We start from the raw sequence: 20406 nt of genomic DNA, 5'->3' as shown, positions 1-20406 counted from the left end.
AAACTAATAGAGAATGCTGTTTTTGTATCTAACATATGTTTACAATAATAAAAATATGACTTTAAACTTATGAATTTTAATTCAATGCAAATTCTGAGTAAAATTTTATGGCAAGGTACATCAGCATTTCTATTTTTTATTTTTTAAAGACTTTATATTTAAGTAATCTCTACACCCAATATGGGGCTCAAACTCACAACCCAGAGATCAAGAGCGACATGCTCTTCTGACTGAGCCAACCAGATGCCCCAGTACGTCAGCATTTTTAAATGCCAACTTCATTGTTATATTTGGGAACACAGGAATGAATATTTACTTTCCTCTAAAAATAAAATAAATCAACTTTTAAATATATTTTTTAAAACTTTTATAATTTATAATTGACTTAAAATTAACAAGTCAAGAATTTGGTAAAATACATTCAAGAAAAGACGTAAAAGCTTTAAATTACAAAATTTTAAATTATATAGGGCATGAAAAATAGGAGAAATTCTTATTCTAATAAACTATATTGAAGATTTGTATATTATGGGCTTTAGCAGCCATTCAGGTGTACCATTCAAATTTTCCTGCAAAACAGAAAATTGTTCTAATACTAGAAGTAGAGTTAGCTGGCAGCCTCATGCTATATCACCTACAGGATGGACCTCAACTTTTCATGGAGGGTGAGGGTGATACATGCTTCATGGGTAACCCCTACCAAGTGATTGGGCATGGTGGGCCACTGGCACCTGGTCATTCCTACCCAATGCACGACTCCTTTAAGAAGCAATCCTTGTTCTGGAGCTCCCTCTTGGGTTGGCTGAGACTTTATCGATCTGCATTTTGGTCCGAGGTTGCCTTTCCAAAGTGTCAAATCAGCATTTCAGGCTCAAGGTTTTCTCTGCCCAGTCCTTTCACCTTTGCATTTACCCACCTACCTTTCACAGATGTTACTTTTCCATCCTTCCCCAAACCTCTTGTAATCCTGATTATCTCAGAGTCAGCTCCCTGGAGGACCCAAACGTACTCTCACTAAGCCCTAACCTCATTTAATTTGGAAATTTTTTTGGTGGCTAAACAGGTCTTAATTGTTGGGCAGGTATAATCAATATTAACCACTATTGCTAATATTAGAATAACAGCTAAAACTGGAGCACCTGAGTGGCTCAGTTGGCTGGGCATCCAACTCCTGATTTCGACTCAGGTCATGGTCTCATGGTTTGTGGGATCAGGCTCCAAGTGGGGCTCTGCACTGACAGTGGGGAGCCTGCTTGGGTTTCTCTCTCTCCCTTTCTTTCTGCCCACCCCCCCTGCTCTTGCTCGTGTGGGTGCATGCTCGTTCTCTCTCTCTCTAAATAAATACATAAATGTAAAAAAAGAATAAAAGCTAAAATAACTACTGTAAATATAAGTTGCATTTCTGCATATTCATTTATTTCCATGGCTAATTGTTTAACTTATGATTTGACAGAATGGTTACTACACAAAAAAATATTCACAGACCCTGGACATTCACATGAAAGAACAAGATCTGTGATGAAAGATTTGATTGGCTAGGGTATGGTCATCCTGAGTTTTACCTTAGAGTACCAATATTTCTTTAGAGGCTGAAAAATTATAAATAATAATTCTTAAAAATAGCTCCTTTTCAATGAGCTAATGGCACCAATTCTGACACTCATTCTTTCCTACCAGTCTCTCTAACCCCCTCCCTAACACATGAATAAGTAAATCACAGTTAATATTTGTTGAGCACTTGGATGTCAGACACAGTGCTATGCTCTTTACATGTTATTCCATGTAATTATTACTTCTACCCATGGGAGTTTACTTCTGTTTTACAAAGAGCAACTCCAAGACTAGGGAAGCATTGTGCCCAAAGTCATAGCTGGTAAAGGTCAGGGTCAGTAGTGTCTAATTCCAGTTCACTCATCTCTGAAATGTTATGTATCTTCAACTTAATACTTAGTGGAGCTGGGGTTAGAATCCAGGTTTTTAGACACTTCACTTTGTGCTCTTTCCTCTAAGTATCCCTTATTAATGCCAGAAGTTATGACTCTTTTTTTTTAAACATTTATTTTCGAGAGACACAGAGCATGAGTGGGGGAGGGGCAGAGAGAGAGGGAGATACAGAATCCAAAGCAGGCTCCAGGCTCTGAGCTGTCAGCACAGAGCCTGACGTGGGGCTTGAACTCACAAACTGTGAGATCATGACCTGAGTCGAAGTCAGCCACTTAACCAACTGAGCCACCCAGGTGCTCTTATGACTCTTAATCTAAAATGTATGATTGATCCTGAATTCCTTTAGTCAACCAAACATTCAGCTTTCAGGCAGACACAGAGAGGCAACATTTAATAATTTTCTATTTGCTCTCTATTTAGTCTCAATGTTTGTTGCCCATTTTGTTTTTCGCTCAAATATACCTTTAGTTTCATCACCATCTGAGTTGATTTTCCTAAATCCATTATCTCTGGGAGAAGAGGGACCAAGTTCCCTTGAATTTCTGGAAAGAAGCACAACAGAGCCCACCCTTAATAAATGTTACCAGACAACACTTGCTTCCTTCGTATTTAGTCTTCCTTTTTGAGCAACAGCTGTAGACTTTGGAGTGTTTTTCCCCAATCTGATCCAAAAAGTGGGAACATTTTGTTCCCAAATAATTAGAAATTTCCAATATAAGACATTTGAGAAAAGCCCAATTCCTAATTACTAAAACATTGACATGATTCTATCAGAAGCAACCTGGGATTCCACTACCTTCTTCACTTCAGCCCTTTATTGTCTAACCAGAAGTAGTTATTAAGTTACTATGATCCCAAATAAGAAAAAGGATATTCTGTTTATTTTGTCAGAAGGCAGTGGTTCATGGGGCCCCTGGGTGGCTCAGTCGGTTGGGTGTCCAACTTCGGCTCAGGTCATGATCTTATGGTCCGTGGGTTTGAGTCCCGCATCGGGCTCTGTGCTGACAGCTTGGAGCCTGGAGCCTGTTTCAGATTCTGTGTTTCCCTCTCTCTGCCTCTCCCCCACTCACACTCTGTCTCTATCAAAAAATGAATAAACGTTAAAAAAATTTTTTTTTTTTTAAAAAGAAGGCATGGGGCGCCTGGGTGGCGCAGTGGGTTAAGCGTCCGACTTCAGCCAGGTCACGATCTCGCGGTCCGTGAGTTCGAGCCTCGCGTCGGGCTCTGGGCTGATGGCTCAGAGCCTGGAGCCTGTTTCCGATTCTGTGTCTCCCTCTCTCTCTGCCCCTTCCCCGTTCATGCTTTGTCTCTCTCTGTCCCAAAAATAAATAAACGTTGAAAAAAAAATTTTTAAAAAGAAGGCAGTGATTCACTTCTCTCATTTCTGGTGGATAGGTACCTCTGGGTGACCCAGGGCGCTACTAAACGCTAGGTCTTAGGAGAGTTCTAATACTGTTGACTTCAATATGATTCTGTAAGGTAACAACAAAGATGCAACAACATTGAAATGTTTGAAAGCAGATGCTAATGGATCTTTCTGTACCAGCTACAAAAGGCAATTTCAGCTTGAAAGGACCCTGGCCCTTATTATCATAAGATGAATGGTGCACGGAGACACAAGAGCTAGGCCAGAGTGGTACAGGATGCCATGGGCCACAGGCAGATTGTCTTATTGTTTTAGACTTAATCTTAAAAAAAAGTATATGAAGAAAGGATTGGGTCAAGTGATACTTACAGGTCACAGGAGCTTTTAATTTTCATGTGATTTTGGGTCTTATGCATGTGTTTTTAAGGTAATAATTTACAGAAAAACAAACCAATTTATAGGAGAATCCCTCATCAGAAGCGATTAGGATTGGAAATGGTTTGTTAATTGGCAAAGTTGGCTAAAGTGGAGAATTGAAGAATCTTTTTTAATATAAAACTATATGAGTATTTAGTTGTCAGTCTTTTGACATAAAGCCCAGGACTCTTCTTTGAGTATGATTCCACTAATAGATGGTCCAGATAGATATTCTCGAATAAACCACATATATATTAGCGGTAATAGTATTAATAATAATAGTTGAGGAGCACCCGGGTGGCTCAGTGGGCTGAGCTTCCAACTCTTAATTTTGGCTCAGGTCATGATCCCAGGGTTGTGGATCGAGCCCCATGTCAGGCTCCACACTGAGCATGGATCCTGCTTGGGATTCTCTTTCCCTCTGTCCCTCCCCCGCTGGTGCTCACTTTCTCTGTCTCTCAAATTAAAACAATAATAATAATAGTTGAGCACTTACTATGTGTCAGGCACTTTTAATCCTTCCTGTATCTCTTTGAGGTAGCAAATATTATTCTCACTTTACATATGAGGTTAAGAAACTTGCCTAAGGATACACAGACAGTGAACGGTAGAGATAAGGTTAAAACACAGGCTGTCTGGCTTCCAAGTTTACATTCTTAACCAGCACATCATCTCTAATTTCTACTTCTGAGTGTCCGAGAAGGGCTTTAAGAAACTGAAGACATTTATGAAGCAATCTAAGAATCCTTCCATATTTTTATGATGTTTTTCAAAACCTTTAAGTTGTCTCCCCAGACATACTCTAACAGCAATTCTTATGAACTATTCATTTACATTAAATCTTTCCAAAGCATCTTCATGAAAATAACAGGGCTTTTTCAATATATATTTTATTAATTTGTGAAACACTTAGTCTAAGTGTAGAAATAAACTGTACATATAGAATCACAATATTTGCGGGGTGCCTGGCTAGGTCAGTCGTAGACCATGTGACTCTTGATCTTAGGGTTGTGAGTTTGAGCCCCATACTGGGTGTAGAGATTGCTTAAAAATAAAAATAAAAAAATATTAAAGGGGCACCTGGGTGGCTCAGTTGGGTAAGCCTCTAACTCTTGGTTTCCACTCGGGTCATGATCTCACTGTGGTTTATCAGCTTGACCCCCCCCCCCACCTTGGCCTCTGCACTATCAGTTTGGGATTTGCTCTCTTCCTCTCTCTCTGCCCCACCCCTGTTCACACATGCACGCCTGTGCATATGTGTGTATGTGTGTGTGTGTTTGTGTGTGTGTGTGAGCACGTGCACTCTCTTGCTCTCTCAAAATAAACATTTAAAAAAATAAAATAAAACTTGAAAATATTAAAAATAAGAATTCTAATCTTTGTGATCAAATTATGGATGTATATTATTTACTGAAATAAATTGGTTTGGGAAAGAGCACAACTATTTTTAGAGCAGACAGCTTAACTGGTGGGATCAAAAGTAGGCATGAGTATTATTGCCCAGGAATATTCAATATGCTGTGGACATCAGTTAGTATGTTTTACAGTTGAAATGGAGATCATCAATTAATCCACATCTCCTTCAGGAGGAGGTTGGTTAAGAGAGTTTCCATCATATTTAAATTTCATCTGTGCTTTAGTACAATCACAAGTGATAGAGTAATGGATTCTCAGCTTTCTGGCTGAGACTGAGAGTAGTACAAGTAGTATATAATGTTATGTATCTTAACAGTACCTTCATATGATTCCAGAGCAATGTGTTGTATTTTCTGTTTTTATTAAAAGTCTAACACGTCAGATATTTGACTTCATAAATATGTATATATATGAATAGCCTTTTTATATAAATACGATAGCTTTTTTATATACATAGCCTTTATGTATGTATATCTATGAATATATGTAGAGAGAGCCTTGAGCTTTCAGATCTTTTTAAACTGGCTTGCTGTATCAGTTTCCTGTTGTTGTTTTATTATTTTTAATGTTTAAAATATTATTTCATTATTTTTTTACTTATTTCATTATTTCATTATTATTTATTTCATTATTTTCATTTTGAGAGAAAGAGAGAGAGTGAGCTGGGGAGGGGCAGAGAGAGAGTGAGACAGAGGATCCCAAGTGAGATAGAGAATCTGCACGCTGACAGTGCAGAGCCTGGTACGGGGCTCGAATCCACGAACCATGAGACCGTGACCCGAGCCGAAATCAAGAATCAGAAGCTTAACCAACTGAGCCACCCAGGCGCCCCTCCTGTTATCGTTTTCACAGATTACCACAGATTTACTGACTTGACTTGAAACAATATATATTTATTTTCCTACAGTTCTGGATGTCAGAACTGTCTAAAATCTTTAAAAAGTCTAAAATTAAGGTGGTGTCAGGACTGTGTTTTTAGAGACTTGAGGGGAGAACTTGTTTTCTTGCCTTTCCATTTTTTGGAGGTCACTTGGATTGTTTGGCTAGTGGCTCCTTTCATCTTCCTTACATTGCTCAGATCTCTTGCTTCTCTCCAGCCTCTGCTTCCTGCTTCCATTGTCAGATTTCCTCTTATGTTGCCAAGTCTCCCTGTTCCTCTCTCTTACATGAGACGCTGTGGTTACATTTAAGGCCCGCTTACATAATGCAGGCTCAGCTGTCCATCCCAGATCCTTAACTTAATCACATCTGCAAAGACCCTCTTATTCTGTTAGACAATATATTCACAGGTTCCTGAGATTCGGATATGGATATCTTTGGGGGTCATGGTTCAACCTATCACACTTGGCTTAATTAGAGACTAAAAACTAATTTCCAAAAGTACACCGAAAAACTAATCAGGTCAATGTTTTAAACAGGAATGCCTAGAATGCCTGCACCGTGAAAAATGAAACAGTAATTTAACTTTTAAAAGCAATTTAAGAACTTCGGTAATGGAGATTTTTAGATTGAATTTGGGAATTTGTTGCATACATGGCTCATTTCTCTCAAAAACAAATTCTACTTCAGGGCATCTGAGTGGCCCCATCGGTTAAGTGCTCAACTCTTGATTTCGGCTCAGGTCATCATCCCAGGGTCCTGGGATCACACCACGCATTGGGCTCCCTGCTGAGTGCAGAGCCCGCTTGGGATTCTCTCTCTCTCCCCTGCCCCTCTCCCCTGTGCGCACGTGTGCTCTCTCTCTCTAAAATAAAAAAAGAAAAAGAAAAAAAACCCAAAAACAAAATCTATTTCAAACTTAAAGAAAAATCCTCCCTCTCATCTCCCTTCCCTCTTTCTGTCCTTTGCTCTTATTCTGTTCCCAGTCTTCTTTCCTTTTCTCAGTTAGGCTCCTCTATAAATTATTTAATGGTTCTATATAAGTTCTTGAGCTTTTACAGTCATTTCTTAGTCAATTTTGAACTCAATAATAAATAAACCTCCAGCTTGGATGTGCATTTTTCTGTTATCAATCCTAAATGGAAGGGCAGTGCTTATTTGAAAAAAGATGCTAGACTTACATATAAAATATATAACCAAAATTAATATAAACAGAATTATTTATTTATTTATTTATTTATGCACCTAGTGAGGAAATTGCCCGATTGCTCTTTCCCAAGTGGGGCCATAAAATTAGATTAATTACTTTTACCTCATGCTGTTTATTTCCGTCAGGAAGAACACTCTGAAGCACTTTGGCTTTTAGGGCTAATGTTATTGGTCTTTGGGGTGACATCAGTTTTTCTATATTGGGGGCTTAGGAGCCATGTCCAGCTTTTTCCTATCAAGAAATTAGCATTAGGGATTTTTCTTGATCTAAGAGATTTTGCTTGTGGCTTATCACTTCCTTTCTTATCCCTTAAAAATGTTAAAACTATACTTTTAGAATATTTTTATTCCTTCTCATTCATTTGCTTGCTTTATGCTCTTCTAATGTCAAAGTCTCAAATCTCCATTTCTACAGACTACCTCCTCAGCTAACCAGATGTTCATGATTTTGTAGTGGATTGCTATCTACTTAGCATCATTTTCAGTGTAAAAGTTTTTAAAATTGTAAACAATGATTGAAGGATGGGACTATGAGTGATTTTTTTCTTCTTGTGACTCTTTGGGGTATTTTTGATGTACTTTATATTGTATATATTCTAGAACATACTGTATGTAATATAATTTATATTAATATAATAATACATATTAATATAGTATAAATTATTTAATAAATCAATTTCTATTATATTTTTATACATAATGTATATAATTCTAGAAAATACTATATATTATATTAAAATAATAAAATTATTTTTGCTAAAATTATCTATGGGGACAGAGACATTGGCTCTTTCAGAAAAGAGTTTTCGATGATTTCTGCACAAAAATACTGCATTGTGTATAGAAATCCAGTCTGTTCCTGTGTCTTTTAGTCTCTCTCTTCTCCCTTTCTGTAGATAGGTATGAAAGGAGTTAAAATATATAAAACTAAGTATGCTAAACATTTAGTAAAATTGAAGAAAGAGTTTAAAGTTAGTTACAAAAATATAAAGAAACACACCAGATAAACTATGAAAGATTAGCTAAGATATTCTAAGTTAAAAAAAAAATTAAAACCCAATTATAACAATGAAACAGTCTGTTCACAGTAAGTCCAAAATCCAAGATAGGAAATACTTTTCAAGGGAGAATCAGTAATGACTGGAGAACCTTTCAGTCTTTGGGAGTCCTGAATGGGTTATGCGCAGGCCTCTCCCACTTGTTAGGGCAGATAGCCCCAAGAGAGAAAGATCAAAGCCCAGCCAGCTAGCCTCCCTGGGGATAAAGGGCAATCAGCAGAAAGGCAGTCCCTGCTGCACCAACCCTCAGTGGCAGGTTCCCAGTGCTCCTACCCTCCTCAGTCTGGGCTGTGGATTATCCTCTTGTGTATAACAACTATATATATATATATATATATATATATATATATATATATATATATACTATATCTCTTATTGTACACCAACCACACACTCTATGTTGCCCTTGTAATATAGAGCAAGTTGCTAAGAATGCTGAGAAACGGAAGCAGAAGTAACATCTTCTAAAATACCAGAAACCCCCAAACATCATTCTGTCTGTAAATAAAGATATTGTTTATTGTCAGTCAGCCCCTTTGCTCGCTTTGGATCGACTGCATAAATACTTTTCTGAGGTAATCCTTGTCCTATCGATATTCTTGTAACATGCAAGAAGTAGCCATGTGGAAAGTAGTCCCTCTCTTATTAAGAAGAGAAATGTGGGGGCGCCTGGGTGGCTCAGTCGGTTAAGCATCCGACTTTGGCTCAGGTCAAAATCTCGAAGTTTGTGAGTTTGAGCCTGGCATCGGGCTCTCTGCTGTCATGTGGAGCCCGCTTCGGATCCTGTCTCCCTCTGTCTGCCCCTCCTGCACTTGCGTTCGCTCTCTCTCAAAAATAAATAAAAAACATTAAAAAAATACCCTCACGATGAATATAAAGACAGGGAATCTCAGCAAAAAAATAGGAACTATAAAAAAACAGTGGAAATTCTAGAACTGAATTCATATAGAGTTGTAGTCTCTCAATTATGAATTACAAAGTAAAATTAATTTTTCATAAAATGGCAATAAAGGAGCAAGATACTCCCCATCATTCCCTACCCTTTTCTCCAGATTCCTATTATGAGAAGAGCCTGAGGGTGTGGGAGAAAAATATAAGTACAGAGTTATGGATTCACTTCCTTTCCTTAATGGAATTTAAAGTCTTAGAAAAGAAAATTGTGAAGCTAAATCCACTCACCTTTATCCCGAGAAATGGAACAGAGATAAACATGTCTTTGTTACAAATGATTTCTATATTTTAACTGGACTGAGAGTATGGGAAAATAATCCTTTCTGTGACAATATTGAAATTCTTTGATAGACATAATTATTTGTCAGAGCACTTCTATTTTAATGACAAGTCATTCAATAGGCTTATGCATTACAACTAGAGTAACTCTCTACTAGTGATACAAATGTATACACAGTCCTCAAACTACTCATCACTCTCACTACCTTTCTCCTTTTAATCCTGTCTTCTTGCAACTATAGAGACCAAGGCAGGCCGCCCCAGAATGGGCCAGTTTGGCATCAAGAGTATTTGGAATTAAAAAGCAATCAAAACCAAGCAGATTCAGGAAAAGCTCTTTGTTCCCACCTCCAACTGCCTCAAAAGAATTTAGACAGAGGACCTCCTCCAGGAAGAGAGCTAGAGATACCTATATTATGATATGAACTAGGTATGATGGACAGGGAAAAACCTAGCAAGGCCTGTTTGATCAAAGTCCTCTGTGTCTCATTGTTTCTGAGTGTCCCAGCAAACATTTGTTTACCAAACATTTACTCTTTTTTTCGTCTTCTTGTAAATTGTATTCTTTCCTTTTGAAGTCCCAGACCCGTACCCACTTCTCCTTAGTTCAAGAGGACATATATACCTCATTTTGCCTGTCTTTGGAATTTCCATGTCTGTGGGGATTCCCTGTACATGCAATATTAAATTTGATTTTCTCCTGTTCATCTGTTTCACGTTAATTTGATTTTTAGTCTGTCTAGAAGGACCTTGAAGGGGACAGGAAATCCTTGGTTCCCAACACAACTTTCTCTCAAGCCCCACTTCCCCTTAAGGCTAGTATTTAACTTTTCTCCCATTGATGAATCATTTAGTTTATAGGAAAAAAATAAATTACCAAGTGGTAAGTGGATGGCAAGGGGAGAAAGGAAAAGAGTCTCGAGCCATCCTCTCAATACATCAAATCTCTTCCTTAAATTATTACTCATTTTCTGAGTACACCCTGTGAAGTTATATAAAATGTGTTACACACTCTCATAACATTGCATTTTATACACTCTGAAAAATCACATTGCTTTAAAGGATGAAAAAAACTTAACAGTGATGCTTAGAAGATACACATTGCATTACTGTTTTCCAACATTTTATATTGTGTTACAGTAGCTCTTCATGACATATTTATTATGGAATTGGCATTTTAATTCTGTCTGATGTCAGGCATTGGCATTTTCATTCTATCTGATGTCAGGCATCTTTTCTTTTAATGTGATGATCTCAATGAACACTGCTTTGTTCCTTTGTTTTCAATTCAATTTCAGAACATACTGTGTGAATATTTTTCCTTCCTTTGTTCACAAATATTTAACAGCCCTCCAGCACCTAAAAAGAAAACTAGACAAAACACAGACTGATGTTGTAGTAAAGGTAATACTATAATTTTAAAAGATGACATTCATTAATAACATGATCCCTTGCTCTCTGCCCACTTTCTCCCACGGCTGCTGTTTTTGGAAGTCCACGGGAGACCTTCCTATGGCTTCTTAGATTTTTTTTTTTTCACAATTCTCAGAACAAAGAATAATTGTGCCTCAAGGCTAAAGGAACAATGACACTTCTGCTTATTTTTCTTTAGAAGTGCACTATTGTTTCTGCTGTGTACATTCCCTTGCCTTCCTGATTCCCTTCCAGAATTTCTTACTGTGTAAAATGTTTGTTACAAGCTGATGCAGTGAAATCAGATTGCAAATATATTTGGAGTTCTGTTTATCTTGTCAGAACAGGAGTGAAATGTCAAGTCTTTTCCACAACTTTCTGATGAAACACCTTAATGCAGTACTGCTTTTTAAATTAAAGCCTGTGGAGGTAAACGCCTGCAGAAAGTGGCTATGCCGAGCGTCTCCAAGACTACCCCTACATCCGGAGATTCACTAAGAGGACTCACGGGACTGGGCATATAGTTTTACACAAGGCTAAGGCTTATTTCAGTGATGTAATAAGGATATACAGCCAGATCATGAAGGAAAAGACACAAGCAGAATCTGGAAGAACCCACGTGTAGGCTCTCTTTCTCCCATGAAGAATCACTCAGAGCAAACCTTCCCCCAGCAACAAAAATGGAGGAATACATGCCTGATGTTTCTGCCCAGGGAAGCCCATTAAAGACTCAGCATCTGGGGTTTTTACTAGGGGCTGGTCACATAGGTACCCTCTGCCAATCATCTATCAAGTTTCTAGATTTCCAGAACGGCAGCAGGAGTTCAGCATAAACCATGTCATTTGCACAAATAATTTACATACAGTAAGCCACCCTTATCAGTTCTGGGAATGGTGTGAGCCCTCCTCAAATCCAAGTTCCCAGATGCTATCCAAGATCCAGCCTCACAAGCAGACTGTTCTTAGGCTAGCCATCTCAGGCATGGTATCTTAACTTTGTTCTGTACAGAGGCTAACCAAGCTAGCCTTGCAAATAGAAAATTCTTCAACATGAGCAATATACCTAAAAATAAATGCCCTTTATATTGTAGGCTACTCACCTCAGCAAACTTATTGAAATAACAATTTATTTTCTGGTTACAAATTGATTTTCCAATGCAATTTCTTTATGAAGCTTTTCTTTATGAAGGGAATGTAAACTGAAAAGCCACATTAAAAAACAACTAATCTTACACTCTCCTGTCAATGGTCTCATTAACCGGCTTGTCAAGGTATTTGGTTGACAGGATGTTGGAATTAACATGAGTTAAGATGTAATTCATCTCTGATCCTATTGCAAACTAAAAGCCTAATATGATACTTTGGCTACTTAAGTCTCGTGGCATGCCTGGAGGTTCGCTTTTTAATAGGTGAGTTGAAGCTACAGCACTTTCTTTGTCACTTACCTCTATGTTTAATAAAGAAGACTTTGACATACCTATCAAGTTTAACTCAAATATTTTTATAGTTATTTTTCCTTTAACATTAAGAATTCAGTTGTTTATCTTTAAGCACAACTCTTTTTTTCATTCTTTTAGTCTAAAAGCCTGCTACTCACTACTTACATACTTTAAATGGAGACATCATTGTACTGGACTCATTCTACTAGTGGGTAGGTGACAAATGACCCTTTGGGCGAGTTATTTCTTTTTTTTTTAATTTTTTAATTTTTTTTTAACGTTTATTTATTTTTGAGACAGAGAGAGACAGAGCATGAACGGGGGAGGGGCAGAGAGAGAGGGAGACACAGAATCGGAAACAGGCTCCAGGCTCTGAGCCATCAGCCCAGAGCCCGACGCGGGGCTTGAACTCACGGACCGCGAGATCATGACCTGGCTGAAGTCGGACGCTTAACCGACCGAGCCACCCAGGCGCCCCTGGGCAAGTTATTTCTACTCCTATCTCATTGGGACATTTTGTCTGGCCCTATGTAACCTTTTTTAAAAAAATTATTTATTCAGGGAATCCATGTGGATAAGTGCAGTTGAATAATCAAAACTGTCCTATTTCACTTCGTGGGGTTTGGTCAGACTGAGCATAAGTAGTATTTAGGAGCACCCACTCTGGGGCCAGGGAGATTGGAATCTAAGCGCTTTCCCTGCTACCTGCTGTGTGACCCTTGGTTAGGTCTCTTAACCTCTCCTCAATCTTCAAATGTGTGAAATAGAGGGGAAATAATAGCTCCTCCTTCTGAGCATTGAAAGGACTAAGTACATAAAACTTAGTAAATCAAGATCTTGTTTTCATGCTGCTGCTGCTGCTGCTGCTGCTAATGATTCCATGACTATGGATCTTTCAGAGTTGGCTTTAAATGCAAACACTGAATTGTACAGCTGGTTTTACCAATGTTAACTAAATATATATACACAGTCCATGCTTACAATTTAGTAAACCTTATAGATTATATATATATAAAGACACAGGTTATATATAGCTAGAGTATATATAGAATATACTTCCTAGTCAAAGTGAATTTTTAAGATATTCCTTTGGATTAAAGCAATTTGAATACTGATATGCACACACTAAACACCAGGAACAAAAGACATTAAAGATAAATGTACTTTAGAAATTACATATCTATGAGTTTAGGACAATACAAACCACTCAGGGGAAAATTCCACTTCTCTCTCCATTGTCCTAAAGTGGGAACAAGAATGATCTTTTCACGCAGTTCTTTCTCAGACAACTGAAATGTCTGAAAATTATACAGAGTGGTGATCATGCTTGTGATTATGGTTTCAGAAAAGTATACTAATTATGAAATTTTAAAGACTGAAAAAAATTGAATTTATATAATTTGAGTAAGGTTTGAGATTACTAATTTCAGGTTGATTTGTATTTTTATACTGTTAAATATTAAATATATCTTTCTTTTTTTATTTTAGAGAGAGAGAGTGTATGTGAGTGAGGGAGAGGGGGAGAAGGAGAGCAAAGAGAATTCTAAGCAGGCTCCAAGCTCAGCATGGAGCCCAACATGGAGCTTGATCCCATGACCCTGAGATTATGACCGGAGCCAAAGCGAACAGTTGGCCGCTCAACTGACTGAGTCACCCAGGCGCCTCAAATATTACATATTTTTAATTACTGCCTTTGAAGCAACATTTTATGTTTGTGGTTTTTAGAATACGGCTTGAAAGATTTCACATACCCTGTTGAAGTTAAGCATAGACATCTGACTTGTTTTAACCAAAAGAATGTGAGCAGAAGTGACTCATTTCTGGGCTATAGCTTTAATAGCTAGTATATGATATTTGCCTCATCCCCCTTTTATGTGCCATGGTGATAGTATAGCAACTCCCCAGATGTTGGTTGCATCTGGAGATGCATCTTAGGCTGCTCAGCCCAAGTCAGCTAGAGAAGAGAGCTTTGGGGTGGTGACTCAGCCTCTCTGTGACAGACAGGTTATGTGAGCAAGAAATAAGCTCTTGCTGTTATACGTTGTTACAACACTGAGCTTCTTTGTCACTGTACAAGACTTTGCCTATCCTGACTGATACAGTCTGTGCATTATGTTGGCATGATTTAAAATTTGTTTTTGCTAGTTTCTACTTTTTGCATTTCCATATACTAAAAGGCTATATTTCCAGGTCATTAAAGGGACTCTGTTATTCTTTCACTTTCCTGCCATTTCATTAATGAACCCATGGTCAGTGAAAGAAGACTGGAGGTACTATAGGTGCAGATGGGGTGTGGCATTTGGGGGAATCTCAATGTTTATTTCACCTCCAATCAGTAGCCTCTGTCTTCTCCCCTAATTATGCTTACCAGGAATGTGGTACATGTCAGGTGAGAGATGGAAAGTGTGAGAGGTCAAAGATCCAGGGCAAGGAAAACAATCACCACCACAATAATAATAATTTCCATTTGTGGTGTGCCCATCCTATGTAGGGCACAGCTGTAAGTGCTTGATATTTATGAACTCATTTAATCCTGAAAGTTACCCAATGAGTTAAGAACCATTATATTTACATTTTACTGAGGAGGCACTGAGATGCTAAGTGACTTGTCCAAGCTAATAGAGTTTGGAAACGGCAGAACTTGGGTACAATCAGCTCTCAAGGAATATGTTTCAGGAGTTGTAAATTGGGTATGTCAAAATTTGCATGTAAAAACATCAAGAAAGACCATTTCTTTTGGTCTTAGAGCTTCCAGATCTCCCAAAAAACAAAACAAAGGAAAACAAAAAATTAAAACTTAGATAGTCTCAGTGAAAAGCATATATAGTCTCTTGTTTAGCAAGATAAAGAGGACAAAATTTCAATTTCTTTTTTTTTTTCAATTTCTTTAAAGAACAGTCCACTCCTCTCTTTTAGAGGCCAGGCAGATGGATGGGTTGAACCATGCCCTCCACCTTTTCTACTCCCTTTGCCTCCCTCATTCACTCACAATAAATTTGTTTCCTCTCTGATGGGCAGGGCACCTTGGCAACATCACATCCAAGTTCAACCAAAGGAGGAGCTCACTGTTTAGAGAGACAGGGCTCAGTGTGCCTATTTAGGCCCTTAGTTATATTCAGGAACAACTCTTTACAACTCTACCAACTGCCTCAAGAGAAATCAGACAGAGGACCTGCTCCAGGAAGCAAGCTATCACCACAGAAAACTACATTATGATATGAACTAGGTATGGTAGACAGGGAAGAACCTAGCAAGGCCTGTTTGATCAGTTCTATGTGTCTCATTGTTTCTGAGTGGTCCAGCAAACATTTGTTTACCTAACACTTACTCTTTTTCATCTTCTTGTGAATTGCATGCATTCTTTCCCTTTGAAGTCCCAGACCCCTACCCACTTCTCTTTTCTTTTAATTTTTTTTATGTTTACTTATTTTTGAGAGAGACAGAATGTGAGCTGGGGGAGGGGCAGAGAGAGAGGGAGACACAATCGGACGCAGGCTTCAGGCTCTGAGCTGTCAGCACAGAGCTGGATGTGGGGCTTGAACTCACGAACAGCGAGATCATGACCTGAGCCAAAGTTGGACACTTAAGCGACTGAGACACCCAGGTGCCCCCCTACCCACTTCTTAATTCAGGACGACATATATACTTCATTTTGCCTGTCTTTGGTATTTCCATGTCCACGTGAATTCCCTATATGCATGTTAAATTTCATTTTCCCCTGTTAATGTCTCATGTTAGTTTGATTCTTAGTCTGACTAGAAGGACCTTGAAGGGCAGAGGAAATTCCTCTGCCCTGACAATGCTGTTCTGCATTTTAGCTCCACTAGGCCTTCTAGTCCTTAAGTTTCATTGCAGGAACAGCAACTCCACTGTGCTCTTTGTTGGAGACTAGGACTCTGCTGGTGAATATCAGAGATTAGCGGACCATAATCCAAAGACTAACCTTCCAGAGGCCAACGTCTCTTCTGTACCACCATACAGGTGTGTGCTCTGCTTTTTTTTTTTTTTTTTTTTTTTTACCTGTACTGACTATTTGCCTGAACTGCAACTGGAGAAACTCTGCCCTTCAAGGAGCAACTTCTCAGTTAAAATATATTTACTGAGCATCTCTCCTGTGTACAGTGACCAGAAATCTAATCATCTAACACTGCACAGTGAAGGGAGTGCAGTTAATACTCAGGCCAGGACGAAGAGGCATAACTGGGACTGCCCTGGCAAACCAGTATGGATGCTCAACCTATGTTCTTTTTATTTTTTGTTAAATTTTTTAAAAAATATTTTATTTATTTTTGAGAGAGAGAGTGGGAGCAGTGGAGGCACAGAGAGAGAGGGGAACAGAAGATCCAAAGTAGGCTCTGTGCTGACAGCAGCCAGCTGGAAACAGGGCCTGAACTCACATACCATGAGACTGTGGCCTGAGCCAAGTCAGACACTCAATCAACCAAGCCACCCAGGTGCCTGTTTTTTTTAAAGTTTAGTTATTTTGAGAGTGACAGAGACAGCATGAGTGGGGGAGGGGCAGAGAGAGATGGAGAGAGAGAATCCCAAGCAGGCTCCATGCTGCCAGCACAGAGCCCGATGCAGGGCTTGAACCTATGAAGTCGTGAGGTCATAACCTGAGCTGAAACCAAGTCAGATGTTTAACTGAACCACCCAGGTTCCCCATCAACCTGACTGTATTCTAAGTGCTATTCCAGGGGCTTGAATTAGAGCAGTGAATAGCACAGACAAGGCAAAAATCACCGCCCTCTTGGAGCATACATTCTAGTTGGAAAGATAGACAAATAATAATTAACTAGAATAATCTAGAATACTAATGATAAAGGGCTATGGGAAAAATACAGCAAGGAAGAAAGAGAGAGAGAGAGAGACTATGTGTGTGTATGTGAATGAGCGAGGGAATGCTAATTAAAATGTGGTGGTCAGGGGGCACCTAGCTTGCTCAGTCAGTAGAGCATGCAACTCTTGATTTCAGGGTCGTGAGTTCAAGCCCTACATTGGGTGTAGAGATTACTTAAAAAAAAAAAAAAGAAAAAAGATTAAAAAAAAAAAAGAAATGCAGACTCTCAAACTAAATCATAAAATGTGGTGGTCAGGGTAAGACTTCTGAGGAGACACTTAAGGAGGATGAAGGAGTGCACCACAAGGAAACAGGAGGGAAGAGAATTCCAGGCAAAGGGAACAGCAGATGGAAAGGACTGGAGGGGGCATGTGCTTGATACATTCTAGAAACAGCAAGAAGACCAGTGTGGTTCAAGTAGAGTGAGGGAAGTGGACGGTAAGAAAAGAGGTTAATAATAATAATAATAATAAAAAAAAGGCGGGGGAAGAGGTAGGAAAGGTAAAACGAAGGTATGGGTCTGATCAAGGAGGGCTTTTCAGGTCACTGTGAAGACTTTGCCTTTATTGTGAATGAAATGAGAACCCAAGGAAAGGTCCGAAGCAGTGGAGTGACATGATCTGATTCCAATTTCAACCTTGTGTTGAGAGTAGACTATGGGGCCCAAGTGGAAGTAAGAAGAAAAGCTAGCAAAAACAAGATAAAAGGGGCTAGCCATATGTGCAAGGCTGGATACTCTCCTTGCATACTTTTGGCTTCTGTAATCTTGCTTGCCTCCTGCCTCCACCAACTGCCCGGAAAGCACCACTGATAAGTGCCCTCTCCCCTTTTTCTTTTTTCTCCTGACCCCCTACCATCCCAGCCATAAAAGGAGGCTGATGCCAAGGTTCAGGGCTCGGCCTTTGGAGGTGACTCTGCTGGGCTGGCACTGGTGTGCAATAAACAGTCTTTTCCTGATTCCCCGAGTGTGTGTGGCTTGTCTCTTCCTGGGAGCCGAATATTTGCTGTAACAGAGGCAGTGAGACTAGAGTCATGTTCACTCGGATCAACAAAGGAACAAATCTCAGAGGACCACCAGCCTCACAGGCTCTGGCACATGCGGCCCCTCTCTCTGCCCCACAAACCATGAAGCCTCACAAACACGTGCCTATTGGAGGCTCTCTCCTGCCAGTCCACCATGCTGTGAATAGACAGCTAGAGCTCACTCACCATTGCCAAGGGTCAAGATGAGACATGAATCAAGCCATAAAGGGGCCACTAGTGGCTCAGTCCATCAAGCGTCTGACTCTTGATTTTGGCTCAGGTCATGATCTCGTGGTTCGTGGCATCAAGCCCTGCATTGGGCTCTACACTGACAGCAAGGAGCCTGCTTGGGATTCTCTCTCTCTCTCTCTCTCTCTCTCTGCCCCTCCCCAGCTCATGCACGAATGTGTGCTCTCTCTCCCTCTCTCTCAAAATAAATAAAATAAATCTACAAATATCAGTTTATAATGTAAAGAAAGAGCAAAAATAATTTAGCATCCCAACAATATTTTGTACCACAACTGATCCTGATAGGGGATACTCCTCTTGAAATTAAGACTTCCACAGAACATCTATGCACAGTATGTGTTTCTGGTGCAATTGCTAGGCCAGACAGAAAACACTACACCTGAATCTCTCCTTTGTTTCAGCGAAAAGGAGACACATGACTTCTATCCAGCCTTTTGCACTGTGACAGAAGTTGCTTGAAGCAGCCCACAGCCAAGTAAAAACACGAGAGACAGATATTAAGTGCAACTCACTTTGGTCAAGAAAAGGAGGAAGATTTTTCCTGAAGTGTGAAGTTCTGAGACATAAGCCAAATTAACATCTGCAAGGATCCAGCCACTATGGCCTCCTGCACTGTGATGGAAGCCCTTGATGTCACTGTATCATTCAGATGTACAAAAGTGATCCTCATTCTCAGTCAAAGGACAAACAAACAAACAAAAAAGCCAAAACAAACAAACAAAAAAACCCTACCTAAACTAATCCAGGCAGGAAAGAAGTTATTAAACAATCACTTCAAAATGTCTGGCTTGTGTCAAATGCTCACAGCATTCAACATTTTCTGCTGTACTCATTTTCCTCATTGTTCTAAAGAATGACCGTGATAGAATACTCTGGTTTCCTGAACTGAAAACTATGCCTACGAGAAGCTTTATTTCAAAGGCAGCTTCTGTCTTTTGTCATGTAGTCACTCAACTATAAAAACTGTCCTGTCATTTTTCTGTAGTAAGAATCTGCAACCACTAGACAGGGAAACTAGACATGGAAAACTTTTATACCTTCCCCTCAGTTTTCTGTGAACCTAAAACTGCTCTAAAAAAAAATGCTTAATAACATCTTCACATAATCAAAAACAAAACAAAGGAATCTGCAACCAATGACCACAACAAAAATCTAAGATATTTCTCTGGGATTTTTCAATTCAAGATTCACATTTTCTACACGTTTCACGTGCTGGGCCTAGAGTATCATGCTGTCTGGAAGGAAGACCTTCCACTGGCTTATGGTCCCTCTAGCTGGACTTAGAATCAAATTGACATGAGACAGATTAACAGGAGAAAATCAAATTTAATAGGTGTATGTATGGGGAATCCAGAGACATGAAATTCCAAAGACAGTGAAGCAACAGGAAGTTCATAGTCACTAAGGAGAGGGTAGGGGTGTGGGGACACAAAGGGGAGAAAGACCATTAGCAAGAAGGGGAAAGGATATGTTTTGAAAAACAAGGTTGCCCTATGATGCAGATAAGGTTCTTAGGTGAAGAGGAGTCTCTGTTAATAGCTCTCTTCCTGGTACAGGCTCTCCTTTCCAGTGTAAATTTAGGCAGACAGCTTTTCCTGCATCTGCTGGGTTTTGATTACTTTTAACTCAAAATAATCTTTATGCCAACGTGGCCTATCTTGGGGCTGCCTGCCTTGGGCCCCTACAATGTTAGTATTAAATTTCTACAAGGCATCGTGAAAGGCTCACTTAAGATCCTAGAAGAATTCAGGAAGAATTTGGAAGAGCATTTTACTATGTCATCTAAGTAAATGATTCACAGGTTTTGATATAAGTAGAGTTTCATTCATTCAACAAATATTTATTGAGTACATTCTCATGGAGGGCCAGGCAATAACCTCGAAGCATAATAGCTTGATTATGTATCGATAGCCTGTCATCTAT

Source organism: Felis catus, chromosome X (assembly GCF_018350175.1).
Source record: "Felis catus isolate Fca126 chromosome X, F.catus_Fca126_mat1.0, whole genome shotgun sequence".
In the NCBI taxonomy this organism is placed as follows: Eukaryota; Metazoa; Chordata; class Mammalia; order Carnivora; family Felidae; genus Felis; species Felis catus.
Note: the sequence above shows the minus strand (reverse complement) of the source record.